The sequence below is a fragment of the Mustela nigripes genome, chromosome 17, assembly GCF_022355385.1.
Source record: "Mustela nigripes isolate SB6536 chromosome 17, MUSNIG.SB6536, whole genome shotgun sequence".
NCBI classification, from domain to species: domain Eukaryota; kingdom Metazoa; phylum Chordata; class Mammalia; order Carnivora; family Mustelidae; genus Mustela; species Mustela nigripes.
In genome coordinates, this window is record NC_081573.1 from 1,696,659 (window position 1) to 1,711,270 (window position 14,612).

At 41.4% G+C, this 14,612-nt stretch overlaps 2 pseudogenes; one reads left to right on the forward strand and one right to left on the reverse strand.

The window, feature by feature from the left end:
* Positions 1-5,151: 5,151 nt before the first annotated feature.
* LOC132005830 (vomeronasal type-1 receptor 2-like) lies at positions 5,152-6,154 on the forward strand (annotated as a pseudogene).
* Positions 6,155-7,225: 1,071 nt separating this feature from the next.
* On the reverse strand, positions 7,226-8,311 carry LOC132004745 (L-lactate dehydrogenase A chain-like; annotated as a pseudogene).
* Positions 8,312-14,612: the final 6,301 nt, after the last annotated feature.

Here is a 14,612-nt window from a genome sequence, read left to right on the forward strand (position 1 = left end):
TCACTATTTCAGTTTGCAATTTTCTAACAATGCATGATGACAAGTATCTGTTCATATACTTTTTGCTATGTGTGTGTCTTCTTGGTGAGGTGTCCGTATAGATGTTTTGCACATTTGAAAAATCAAGTTGTGGGGTGCCTGGGTGGCTCAGTGGGTTAAAGCCTCTGCCTTTGGCTCAGGTCATGATACTGGGGTCCTGGGATCGAACCCCGCATCGGGCTCTCTGCTCTGTGGGGATCCTGCTTCCTCCTCTCTCTCTCTCTCTGCCTGCCTCTCTGCCTACTTGTGATCTCTATCTGTCAAATAAATAAAATTTAAAAAAAATTAAGTTGTTTGTTTTCTTATTGTTGAATTTTAATAGTTCTTTGTATATTTTGTATCATGGTCCTTTGTCAGATATGTCTTTTGTTTTCTTCCCATATCTGGCTTGTCTTCTCATTCCCTTGGCAGTGTCTTTCATAGTGTAGAAGTTTGAAATTTTAATGAAATCTGACTTAGCAATTATTTTTTCATGAATTATACCCTTGGTATTGCATCTAAATAGTTATAGAACCTAAGGTCCTCTAGATTTTCTCCTGTTATCTTCTGGGAGGTTTATAATTTTGTGTTTTACATTGAAGTCTGTGATCTACTTTTTGAAAGATTTTATTTATTTATTCCTGAGAGACAGAGAGAGAGAGAGAGAGGCAGATGGAGAAGTAGGATCCCTGCAGAGTAGGGAGCCCTGTTCGAGACTCAATCCCAGGACTCTGTGATCATGACCCAAGCTAAAAGCAGACACTTAACTGACTGAGCCACGCAGACACCCGGTGATCTATTTTGAGTTAAGTTTTGAGAAGGATGTAAGGTCTGTATCTAGATTGTATAATTATTATTTATTTATTTTTGTTTGTTTGTTTGTTTGTTTTTACTTGGGTGTGGATGTCCACTTGTTCCAGTGCCATTTGCTGAAAAGACTATCTTTTTTTAAAGATTTTATTTATTTAATTGTCAGAGATCGTCAGGGCTAGGAGTGCAAGCAGGGGGAGCAGTAGGCAGAGGGAGAGCGGGCTCCCCTCTGAGCAGGGAGCTGGTTGTGGGACTTGATCCCAGGACCCTGGGATCATGACCTGAGCTGAAGGCAGATGCTTAACTGACTGAGCCACCCAGGCATCCCAAGACTATTCTTTCTCCATTGGATTGCCTCAGATCCTTTGTGAGACCAACAAATACATTTAGCTGTATTTGAGTTAGTCTATTTTTGGGATCTCTGTTTTGTTCTGTTTAGCTATTTCCCATTGTTTTACTGGAGATACACTGCCTTAATTAATGTAGCTTTATATTAAGTCTTGACATTGGGATGTGTCAGTCCTCTGAATTTTTCTTCTGCTTTGACAATGGGCTGGCTTTCCTGGGTCTTATGCCTGTATCTATATACTTTAGAATCAATTAACTGGGGCACCTGGGTGGCTCAGTGGGTTGAGCCGCTGCCTTCGGATCAGGATTCTGGGATTGAGTCCCGCATCGGGCTCTCTGCTCAGCAGGGAGCCTGCTTCCCTCTCTCTCTCTGCCTGCCTCTCTGTCTACTTGTGATCTCTCTCTCTGTCAAATAAATAAATAAAATAAAAAAAAATCAATTAATTGATTCCTACAAGTAATTTCCCAGAATTTTGGTTGAAATTTCATTGACTCTACAGATGAATTTGGGAAGACCTGTCATTTTAACAATATTTAGTCTTTTTATCCATGAACGTAGATTTAAGCTGTGCTTGATCATGCCATAATATTTTATAGCAATATTTGCAAATAACATTTCATAATTTTGGATCTCTAGGCAGATAGGAGGGGTGTGAAATATTTGTGGTTATCTTTGTGAGATTTCTGGAAATTTTTAGGAAGTGTCAACCTTCAATATTTTTGGATCACCTACATAGCAATGGTTCATCTAACATTTAAGAGTAGTAGGATGCTGGGGTTCCTGGGTGGCTCAGCAGGTTAAGCCACTGCCTTCAGCTCGGGTCATGATCTCAGGGTCCTGGGATTGAGCCCTGCATCGGGCTCTCTGCTCTGGAGGGAGCCTGCTTCCCTCTCTCTCTCTCTCTCTGCCTGCCTCTCTGCCTGCTTGTGATCTCTGTCTGTCAAATAAATAAATAAAATCCTTAAAAAAAAAAAAAGAGTAGTAGGATGCTGTTGATAAAACCGTATGACCTTGTACTGTGTTCGGTGAGGGACCTCTTCTGTAAATATTGCCACTTATCCTATAGACATTGCTCAGCTTAGATTTATATTCCCAGAAATATTCCTATCAACTAGGCTTTTCAAACAATTGGACTGGGTCTGGAGAAGCATCTCTAGCTAATCCCATACTCTTTGTATTGCTTTTCCTTGAATCCTTCTCAGGCCTTCTATATCCTCTCATCCTTATTTTGCAGTTGTTAGGCTAGGCAGAAAGAGACAATTACTGGGGAGGGAAACAGTGAAATTCTTAAGCAAGTACAGAGTCCGGTGAAATACATTTGGATCACTGCCACCCCTCCTCTGTCAGATGCAAACATTTCCTGCTTCTGCCACCTGAGACCCTGTCTGCCTCCAGCTGTTGTGGAAAAAAGGAAGTTTCTCCCCCACACAAAACTTATTTCTTTGCAGAGCCTCACTAGGATCTTATTGTTTCTGGGAATTGGGATCTGGGGGAAAGTTTTAAAAACGTAGTCTCAACTGCCTCATGTGTCACTGAGAGTTGAAGTGATAATTGTAGCTCTGTGGAGAGGTGAGGTCACAGAACCACAAACCTTATCTTAACACTGGCTGCCTCCTTCCCACACACAAGCAGGGGCTGTCATGACTGAGCCCACATTCCTGGCAGCAGGAAAGACTGGAGTGAGTGTCAGTCCAAGTGACACAATGTGTAAGGGAAGGAGGTGTATCAGGGTCTGGATCCAGGTTGGACCACGTGGCTGGAAAAAGGATTCTACTTGTGAAGAAAGTGGCTTGATGTCAGAGCTGTACAGATAGGAACAACAATTCCTGAGGCACAGGCCAAGTTACAGAGAGACTGGAGGTCTGAGGTCCTCCTTGGGACTAACTGCTCCAAACATAGTTTAATGCATATCCCTCCCTGATGGAGATTGTTGGAGTTCATTGCACGTAGTAGCACAGTCTGATGTTTGCAGTCCTTAAAACTGCAATTCAGAAGGGTCACCTGGGTGGCTTAGTTGGTTAAGCCTCTGCCTTTGGCTCAGGTCATGATACCAGGGTCCTGGTATTGAGCCCAATGTGGGGCTCTCTGCTCAGCGGGGAGCCTGTTTCCTCCCCTCTCTCTCCGTGTGCTTGTGATCTCTCTCTCTCTCTGTCAAATAAATAAATAAAATATTTTTAAAAACCTGCAATTCAGAAATTAATATACTATTCAATCTGTGCTGTGAAACCACAGAGAAATTGACATGATTGATATAGTTACTTCATTAAACTTCTGTGCATGTGATAATGAGTTTCATGGAGCTAAGCACATCCTATCTCTATGTGAACAATGGGGCTGAGTGGCATTTGGAGAACCATAATTGTTTTTCTTGTATTTATGTTTGATGCATCTAGTGGAGATAGTAATTATGTCTCTCCTGAAAATGTTTGTAATCTTTTGATCAAGGAAGGACAATTTTCCTCTGTGAAGTTAAAACAGGAGACTTTCAGGAAAAGGTAACTTCAACATGTGAGGGATTTGGACAGCAGAAAAGTTAAAGACTTCAGCATGTTTTCAGCTTAAATGTATTTAAAAAAAAAAAAAAGATTTTATTTATTTATTTGACAGAGAGACACAGCCAGAGAGGGAACACAGAAGAAGAAATGGGAGAGGGGGTTCAGTCCCAGAACCCTGGGATCATGACCTGGGCTGATGGCAGACACTGAATGACTAAGCCACCCAGGTGCCCCCCTTAAATGTATCTTCTGATATTCTACATGGTTTTCAAAGTTCTAACATAATTTTTAGGCTCACCCTTGAATTTCTCCTATTCAATGATAAGATTTCATGCCTTGAGATTCATTTTGCATGCTTGTTTTTTATTTTATTATCTTTTTCAAATTGACTAGTTTCAGTTTTTTTTTTTTTAAATCACAGCTATTTGTATGCTCTCTAATGAGGAATAATTTAGATCCTACTCTAAATGTTTTCTCAATCTCTACATGTTTTATTTAAATTATAAATCCCATAGTTTAGGGTAAAAGTGAAATATTACACAATAATTTCGATGGTGGGTTCCATTGGCCAAAAAAAATCACATGATTACTTCTGTTGCTATATTAACACTGGTCCATATTTGATAAATCCATTTTGTTCATGGACAATATTCAGGTTCTTACTAAGTTTTCATCTTCACTCACAAGTGATGATGATTAATGGAACAATTAGTTTAACAAGAATAAGAAATTGGCACAACCAAACCTAAATTGAAATGAATTTCAAAGATGATAATGTATGCATGCATAACAGTGGGTTATTTAAGGATACAACCAGATAGGGGCACCTGGCTGACTCCATTGGTGGAGCGTGCAGCTCTTGATAATAACTCAGCTGTGAGTTTGAGCCCCATGTTGGGTATAGACATTAGTTACAAATAAATTCTTTAAAAAAATATGTATTTATTTGACAGAGAGAGAAACAGTGAGAGAGGGAACACAAGCAGGGGGAGTAGGAATGGGAGAGGGAGAAGCAGCCTGAGCAGGGAGTCCAGTGCAAGGCTCGATCCCAGGACCTTGGGATCATGACCTGAGGTGAAGGCAGACGCTTAACAACTGAGCCACCCACGTACCCCACAAATAAAGTCTTAAGAAAAACAAAAAAAAAAGATATGACCAGGTAGCTATGAGAGTATAGCCTGCTGGTAAACACCCAACTTTATTACAACCTGGCCATTGCAATATTTAAATGAGTCATATGATCTCATTATAATTAAATTCTTGGCTGTAAAATGCACATACTTGTAAATACTAAATAATTTACAATAGGTAAAGCATGAGTAAGAGTGATTCAATGAGCACTATACAAAGAAATACATCAAACTTGAGAAATCATTAATTAACGAAGATGTGTATTAGAAAGAAAGTCTCAGGGGAAAGTAGTAGCAAGGGGAGAATTTTGAATTTATTTTCCACAAATAGCCCACGGCTCAAGTGTTCATGCAGCCTCCTCTCTTTGTGGATGTGAACACTGAGCTCTGGAGAGTGACAGAATGGCCTTTAATGGATGTGAAATTTGCTGTAATCTTCCTATTGCAGATTGTCCTTGTAACCCTGGGAACTTCTTGCTTTTTTGTCATTGTTCGTCATCTCTTGGCTTAAGGGGATACAGGTCAAAGTCCACAGATTCGCTTTTTTTTTTTTTTTTTTTTTAGGCACTTGACTTTAACTCCTTGGTCATTCTCTACAGAGGAATCCCAGTGGAGGCTTTTGATTTGAGTTATTTTCCCAGTGACCTCGGATGCAAAGTTGTTTTCTTAGTCCACAGAGTGTCCAGGGGGTTGTCTATGGGCACCATGTGCCTCCTGAATGTCTTCCACGCCATCACCATCAGCCCCTGGAACTCCTGGTGGGCAGCGCTTAAAGGGAAAGCTCCCCAGTACATTGGCCCCTCAAATATCCTTTGCTGGATCCTGAATATAAACCTAAATATTATGGTTGCTGTGTATGTCACTGACAAATGGAACAACAAAAACACTTCAGAAAATATGGAGTTTGGATACTGGGCTTCTGCACTTCACGACAAAGACACAGATTTACTATATACGGTATCGATACCCTCCCATTATATTTTGTGCTTGGGACTCATAACTTGGGCCAGTGGGTTCATGGTTTCCACCCTGTATGGCATAAGCAGCAGGTCCAACACATTTATAGGACCAAAGTTTCCCCCAGATCCTCCCCTGAGATTAGAGCCACCCAAAGCATCCTTCTGTTGGGGAGCATCTTTGAATCTTTTTATACCCTCTCTTCCATCAATTACATGTATTTTTCTATTTTTTGCAAGACCAATTGGTGGCTGATGAATACTTCTGCCCTAATCAATGCATGTTTTCCAACTGTCTGCCCCTTTGTTCTTTGAGTCACGACCACTGTATCCAGACTCTTTTCTGTGTGCCGGAGAAGAGATACACAATTCCCTCATCTCATCAGAAAAATTTAAACTATCTGGTTTGCACTGTGTTCAGCTGCTTATACACTCATTCTTCAAGGAATCTTCAGCAAAATTATAGTCCGTCTCATTTTACATCGAGTTTTGAATAGGACAGAAATTCCTGCTACAACAATAGTGACTAATGGCCACTGTGTAATTCTGTGTAATTATTATGGAAGTACTCATGTAATTGCATTTTATTAATGGCTGTAGTGGAGAAATTCAGAGTCCAATAAACAAAACATTCATGAAATACTGTGGTGATACTGGAAATGTGTTTGGATATGTATTTTTTTTTCCAAAAAAAGTCACTGTTCAAATTTTATTTGGTATTTTAGTTGGTATGACACTTAGTTGGTTGCGTGGTCTTTTTTTTTTTTTTTTTTAATTTTATTTATTTATCAGAGAGAGAGAGGGGGAGAGAGCAAGCACAGGCAGACAGAATGGCAGGCAGAGGCAGAGGGAGAAGCAGGCTCCCTGCTTTATTTATCAGAGAGAGAGGGGGGGAGAGAGCAAGCACAGGCAGACAGAATGGCAGGCAGAGGCAGAGGGAGAAGCAGGCTCCCTGCTGAGCAAGGAGCCCGATGTGGGACTCGATCCCAGGACGCTGGGATCATGACCTGAGCCGAAGGCAGCTGCTTAACCAACTGAGCCACCCAGGCGTCCCAATTGCATGGTCTTTTTACATTATACGTCAATGTACACTATATTCTCACATACATGGTACACGAAGAGCCTTTGGAACTATGCACAATACATGCAATGATTAATTTATACATTGGAGCCCAGGGTGTGACTTACTGGAAAAGATGGACTAGGCATGTTGGGTGTCAGGTGAAGGAACCAGAAGTTATAGAACACACAGGAAATATGCATCTGGTTTGCAGAGCAACTGCAGCATATGCAACATTGGCAGTGATGTCTCTGAGATGAACCCATTTAGGACTACAAAGGCAAGTATCATCCAGCATTAGGGTATAGCTGCAGGGCTTGGTGAGCCATTCCTATTTAGAACTTTAGGAAACTGATGTTTTTTCCTTAGGCCATTTTGATATTACTTAAGTAACAGATCAGATAATAAGGACAATGTACACAATCTCCAACTAAAACCCTGTCCTAGTCTAGACAGTGAAGTGGTACATTAGAAAACTTTAAAACTGCAGCTCCTTTTGGTTCCCCCAGAGAGTATCTGCACTCTTCTTCAAACAGGCCTCTTCCTCAGGAGTTAGAGTCACCTTCACAACATCTGAAATTCCATTCTGTCCCAGGATACAAGGAACACTAAGGAAGACATCATCTTTTATTCCATAGAGTCCCTTAATCATGGTGGAGATTGGATGCACCCGCCTAAGATTCTTCATTATACTTTCTGCCAAATCTGTCACAGATAGTCCAGTGGCCCAGGAACTGTAGCCTTTCAGTTTGATCACCTCATAGGCACTGTCAACCACCTGTTTGTGAACCTCTTTTCACTGTTCTTTATCTGCATCAGTGCCTAAGTCAGGGTGCAGATTCTTCAGAGGCACACCAGCAATGTTTAGTCCACTCCATACAGGGACACTGGAGTCTCCATGCTCCCCGAGGATCCACCCGTGACAGCTTAATGGGTGAACTCCCAGCCTTTCCCTCATTAGGTGATGGAACCAAGCTGAATCCAGACTGCAATCACTTCCAATAACGCGGTTTTCGGGAAAGCCCCTTATCTTCCAAGTCACATAAGTCAAGATATCCACTGGATTGGAAACAACAAGCAACTTCCAGTTTGGGCTGTATTTTACATTAGGAATGATGAACTTAAAGATGTTCACGTTAAGCTGAACCAAATTAAGACGGCTTTCTCCCTCTTGATGACGTGCCCCAGCTGTGATACTAACCAGCTTGGAGTTTACAGTCGCATTATAGTCTTTGCCAGAGACAAATTTTGGTGTTCTAAGGAAAAGGCTTCCATGCTGGAGATCCATCATCTCTCCCTTCAGTTTGTCTTCCATGACATCAACAAGAGGAAGTTCATCTGCCAAATCCTTCATTAAGATACTGATGGCACAACCCCAACAACTGTAGTCTTATTTGGGGGGACATGTTCTTCCTTAAGAAGATTCTGAATCAGCTGATCTTTCAGAGTTGCCATTTTGGACTTAGAACCAAAAGGAATCGGGAGTGCACGTCGGGAGGACGAGTGTCAGCAGCGCGCGCGAGACTGGATCTAGACTTGGCAGCAGCCGCTCGGACACGGAGCTGAGCGCAGGAGGGGCCTTAAGTGGAACCCCGAGGCTCGCATACGTAATTCTTAATGTGAGATACCAAATGTTCTCAAGATTTACTGGCCATGTGATAGTAAGGCCAGTGCCTTTTTTTTTGGAGGGGGAAGGGTTCTCTACTTCTTCCTAGATAGGCCAGTGCCTTTCAAGGGAATAACATGTGGGATGATCAGAGAATTCAGGGTTCTAAGAGGGTTCTGGGTTCTGTATTGGGATGCAAGTGGCCTGAGGTAAAGCTGGGGGAAAATTAGGTTTTAGTTGTGAAGGACAATGACATCCAGGTTGTGCAAATTGTGTCTTACATCCTTAGAGAATGGTAGGTGTTTGAAATAAGAAAACATGTGTGTGGAGAAAGATGAACATATTAAAAATGTTTTCAGTTGAACATTGGAATTGTGAACTCCAGGGGATGAAGGAGAATCTTGCAGGAGGATATGTTAGCTAATGTTTTAAAAGGGTAGAGGTGGGGTGCCTGGGTGGCTCAGTTGGTTAAGCAACTGCCTTTGGCTCAGGTCATGATCCTGGAGTCCCCAGATGGAGTCCAACATCAGGCTCCCTGCTCAGCAGGGAGTCTGCTTCTCCCTCTGGCCCTCCCCCCTTCTCATGCTCTCTCTCTCATTCTCAATCTCTCAAATAAATAAATGAAATCTATTTAAAAAATAAAAATAAAAAAATAAAAGGGTAGAGGTGGAAAGCAAATATTAAATAAATGTTTTATATCTGTGATAAAAAATGAATCAATTTTTAGGGTCTGCAGAGGGTAGATTGTTCTGGGTTAGGTATTGGGGCCAACTGGCTGGTTGCTAAGAAGCAGATTTTAGGGTGGGTGTCTGCATCCAATTTGAGGAGAAAAGCTTATAAAGAAAGTCTTCATCAAGTTTGGATTAGTAAAGGAGCAGCAATTTGGAGACCAGAAACATGAATCTATTGAGTCTGTTTTGTTTAATGAATTTTCCTGCTTTTGAAATCACGCACCAGAGCAAATGGACACATTTGAAAGAAACAGTAGATATCAACTCACACATAATTTAATGCAGATATCTGTAAATAAATTAAATTATAGGGGTTGCAACTTTATTATTATTCTTAAAAGATATTTTAAATTTGTTTGACTGAGGGAGAGAGAGCACAAGTGGAGGGAGAGGGAGCAGACTCCCCGCTGAGCAGAAAGCACAATCAGGGGCTTGATCCCAGGACTGTGGGATCGTGACCTGAGTAGAAGGCAGATACTTAACCAACTGAACAACCTAGATGTCAGATGGTTGCAACTTTAATGTAATTTTTTTTTTTTTTTTTTTTTTTTTACTTTGGAGTCAGTTTATCAAAGAACATACAGAGAATTCCCATCTTCCACTCAGTCTGTTTCCCCTCTTGTTAACATCTTAGGTTACCATAGTACATTCTGGAAAACTAAGAAACCAACAGTGACACCACGTTAGAAATTGAATTGTAGGGCGCCTGGGTGGCTCAGTGGGTTAAGCCGCTGCCTTCGGCTCAGGTCATGATCTCAGAGTCCTGGGATCGAGTCCCGCATCGGGCTCTCTGCTCAGCGGAGAGCCTGCTTCTCTCTCTCTCTCTCTGCCTGCCTCTCCATCTACTTGTGATTTCTCTCTGTCAAATAAATAAATAAAAAAAAAAAATCTTTAAAAAAAAAAAAAAAAGAAATTGAATTGTAGACTTTATTCTTATTTCATCAATTTTAACACAAATGTCTTTTCCCCCTCTTCCAGGATCCAATCCAAAAATACCACATTACATGTAGTCCACATGTGTCTCCCACCTCCTCTTCTCTTTGTCAGATTCTGTCAGATTCTCTGCCTCCTCAGGTTTTATGAACATGATAGGTGTGCAGAGGACTGGCCAAGTACCTTCTAGAATACCTCTGAAATTAACATATAATGTGTTATTTGTTTCAGGTCTGTGATTTCTCAGTCTTACACAATTCACAGCACTCATTTTTGGACCTTCCCTTCAGATCACTACGTTTGTATCTTTGTGGTAAATACCCAGTAGTGTGATTGCTGGGTGGTAGGGTAGATCTATTTTCAACTTTTTGAGGAGCCTCCACACAGTTTTCCAGAGTGGCTGCACCACCTTGCATTCCCACCAACAGTGTAGGAGGGTTCCCCCTTCTCCACATCCTCCGCCAACACCTGTTTCCTGATTTGTAAATTTTAGCCATTCTGACCAATGTGAGGTGGGATCTCACTGTGGTTTTGATTAGTATTTCCCTGATGCTAAGTGGTTGAGCCCTTTTTCATGTGTCTGTTGGCTGTTTGGCTGTCTTCTTCTTCTTCTTTTTTTTTTCTTTTTTTAAAGATTTTATTTATTCATTTGACAGAGAGAGATTACAAGTAGGCAGAGCGGCAGGCAGACAAAGGGGGGGGAAGCAGGCTCCCCGCTGAGCAGAGAGCTCGACATGGGCCTCAATCCCAGGACCCTGAGATCATGACCTGAGTCAAAGGCAGAGGCCCAACCAACTGAGCCACCCAGGTGGCCTGGATGTCTTCTTTGCAGAAGTGTCTTTTTATGTCTTCTGCCCATTTATTGGATTTTTTTGTCCTTTGGGTGTTATGTTTGATAAGTTCTTAATAGATTTTGAATATTAGCCCTTTATCTGATAGGTCATTTGTAGGTATATTCTCCCATTTTGTCCATTGTCTTTTGGTTTTGGTGACTGTTTCCTTTTTTATGTAAAAGATTTTTATTTTGATGAAGTCCCAGTAGATCATTTTTGCCCTTGCTTCCCTTGCTAGGAAGAAGTTGCTGCAGCTGAGGCCAAAGAGGTTGCTGCCTGTGTTCTCCTCAAGGATTTTGATGGATTCCAGACATGTATGTAGACTTTTATAAAAACATCTCACATCTCATCTAATCACATCATATCACATCAGGGAATTCATGCAATTAACCACTACTTATCATTGGCGATGTTAATCTCAATCACGTGGTTATCAAGAGTTGGTAGTGTTATCCAGTCTCTCCACTGTAAAATTGCTATCTGCCCATCCCCATTCTGTACTGACTGGAAGGGAGTCAGTAAGTTTAGCAGATCAATCAGTCTCCACCTCTTAGAAAGAGTGGTATCTGGGGTGCCTGTGTGGCAGTCAGTGAAGAGATGGACTATAGATTTTGGCTCCGGTCTAATCTCAGGGTTGTATGATCGAGCCCTGTGTTGGGTTCTGGATCTGGCAAGGACTCTGCTTGAGTTTCTCTCTCTCCCTCTTCCCCCCCTGCTCCTTTCTCTCTCTTTCTCTCTAAAATAGGTAGATAAATCTTTTCTTAAAAAGTACATATTTTTTAAAGACATCTTTTAAAAAACAAATAAATCATTTTTTTTTTTTTTAAAGTCACCTGGGTGACTCAGTTGGTTAAGCATCTGCCTCTTGATATGGGCTCAGATATTCATTTCAGGGTCATGAGTTTGAGACCTGAGTCAGGCTCTGTAAGCCCACTTAAAAAAGAAAAAAAGAAAAAAAAAAGTGCAAATAAACAGGAAGGCATTGGTGGTCTAAAATAATTCAGAATTTTTTTCAAAACTGAACTTTGCTGTGTAGTTTGCTAAAGAAACACTACTTACATACCCTGCAGATTACAGGGCTTGGAAGCTAAATGTGCCTTAATATTTGCATAAAGCCGATGTTTTCTCATGATTTGATTCTGATTATAATTTTCTTTCTTTAAAAGTCAACTTTTATTGTAATTCACATATGTTATATATTGTGGAAACAGGATCGTAGCTAGCAGGTCAGGGTAATACAAAAAAAAAAAAATTTTAATCTATAGCTCTCTGCTTGTTGGAACAGGCTCTCCCCCGCATGGGGGCTGGCAGCCACACTTGTCCCGGCAGACACAGCCCAGGGCACAAGGCCAAGCCCACAGTGTGGTGCACTGGCAGGAGCTGGTGCAGGTGCCTGGGCTGCCGGTGGAATGTGAGCTCCTGGGATCTACTTGGAGTCTAGCTGAGGATAGGGGTCCAAAGCAAGTGACAGGGAGACACTGGTGCAGGCAGGAGGCATGCGGTCTAATTAAATTTTGTTTTTCCATGGACACAAAAAGTGGTGAGGTATCCTGGGTACATCAGGCACCTGACAGCGCTGTGATGTGCTCTGTTATGGCCGATGTTACCTTCATTCCTTGGCTCAGGTGTTCTCTGCCAGATCACCCTGCTCTACAGTTAATACAGCGTTTCATTCTTATTTAAATTCAATTAGCCCACATAGAGTGTATCATTAGTTTCCAATGGAGTGTTTAGTGATTCATCAGTTGCATATAACACCCAGTGCTCATCACAACACAAGCCCTCCTTCATGCCCATCCCCCAGTTATGCCATCCGCCCTCCAGCAGCCCTCAGTTCATTTCCTAGAGTTAAGAGTCTCTCGTGATTCATCTCCCTCTCTGATTTTGTTGCCTTCACCTATGGTCTTCTACACTATTCCTATGGTACATATGAGTGAAACCATATGATAATTGTCTTTCTCTGATTGACTGACTTCATTCAGCATAATCCCCTCCAGTTCCATCCATGTTGATGCAAATGGTGGGTATTCTTCCTTTTCAGATGGCTGAGTACTACTCCATTGTGTATATGGACCACGTCCTCTTTATCTATTCGTCTGATGAAGGACTTCTTGGCTTTTTCAGTTTGCCTGTTGTGGCCATTGCTGCTATGAACATTGGGGTGCAGGTGCCCCTTCTTTTCACTACATCTATACCTTTGGGGTAAATAGTGCAATTGCTGAGATAATACTGTTTTAAAGTTAGCAAAGGGGGTGTCGGGGTGGCTCAGTTTATTAAACGTCTGCCTTCGGCTCAGGTCATGATCCTAGGGTCCTGATACTGAGACCCATGTTGGGTTCCCTGCTCAGTGTGGAGCCTGCTTCTCCTTCTTCCTCTGCCCCTCCCCCTGCTTGTGTTCTCTCTCTCTCTCAAATAAATAAATAAAATCTTTAAAAAAAATTAATAAGGGGCACCTGGGTGGCTCAGTGGGTTAAAGTCTCTGCCTTCAGCTTGGGTCATGATCCCCAGGTCATGGGATCGAGCCCCGTGTTGGGCTCTCTGCTCAGTGGGGACCCTGCTTCCTCTTCTCTCTCTCTCCCTTCCTCTCTGCCTACTTGTGATCTCTCTCTGTCAAATAAATAAAATCTTTTTTAAAAAATTAAGAAAGTTTGTTCTTTGCCATTAATATGGGTCCTGGGTGAATTGCTTTGAGATGTGCATAAAACATGGTGTTTATTTATTTTTTTTTTTTAAGATTTTATTTATTTTTTTGACAGACAGAGATTACAAGTAGGCAGAGAGGCAGGCAGAGAGAGGAAGGGAAGCAGGCTCCCTGCTGAGCAGAGAGCTCCATGCTGGGCTCAATCCCAGGACCCTGGGATCATGACCTGAGCCAAAGGCAGAGGCTTTAACTCACTGAGCCACACAGGTGGCTCTACATTACTTCTTTTAAAGTGTATATAATTATCTTGTCAATGTATCATTATGTGCATAAAATGTAAAAATTGCTAGATGAGTTCTGTGATGTTACCTTCTTTAGATTACGCCTCTCACTTAGAAAACCTGGCATGAATAGTCTTTTAGCACCTTTCTGTACGTTGACCAATGTGGTCCTTTTGGATAAATTCTACATCTCACAAATGAGGTTAAAAACCCAGGCCCTTCTGTTTACTGGATGTTTGACAGAATAGTCTCATAAAAGTTGAAGAATAATATTCTCTTAGATTATTTTTGTGGTTTTATGTGTTAATGATGAAAGCTCTTTGAATAATACCCAGGGAAATATTTAAAAAAGATTGTGGTCATATATTAGAATTTATAATTTCTTTGCTCAGCTGGAACTTGCTTCCCCCTCTCTCTCTGCCTACTTGTAATCTGTCTCTCTTGTCAAATAAATAAAATATTTTTAAAAAAGGATCTATAATTTCCATAAAATTGTTCTAAATCACACATGACTATTTCACTCAAGATTTTACTTCTTTGCTATTCAGAAGTGAATCCCTTAGGGGTGCCTGGGTGGCTCAGTCAGTTAAGCATCTACCTTTGGCTTAGGTCATTATCCTAGAGTCTCAGGATTGAGCTCCACATAGGCCTCCCTGTGCAGCAGGGAGTCTGCTTCTCCCTCTGACCCTTTCCCCTCTTACACACTCTCTCTAAAATAAATATATTTTCAAGAAAAAAAAAAAATCTTAAAAAAAAAAAAAAGTGTGTC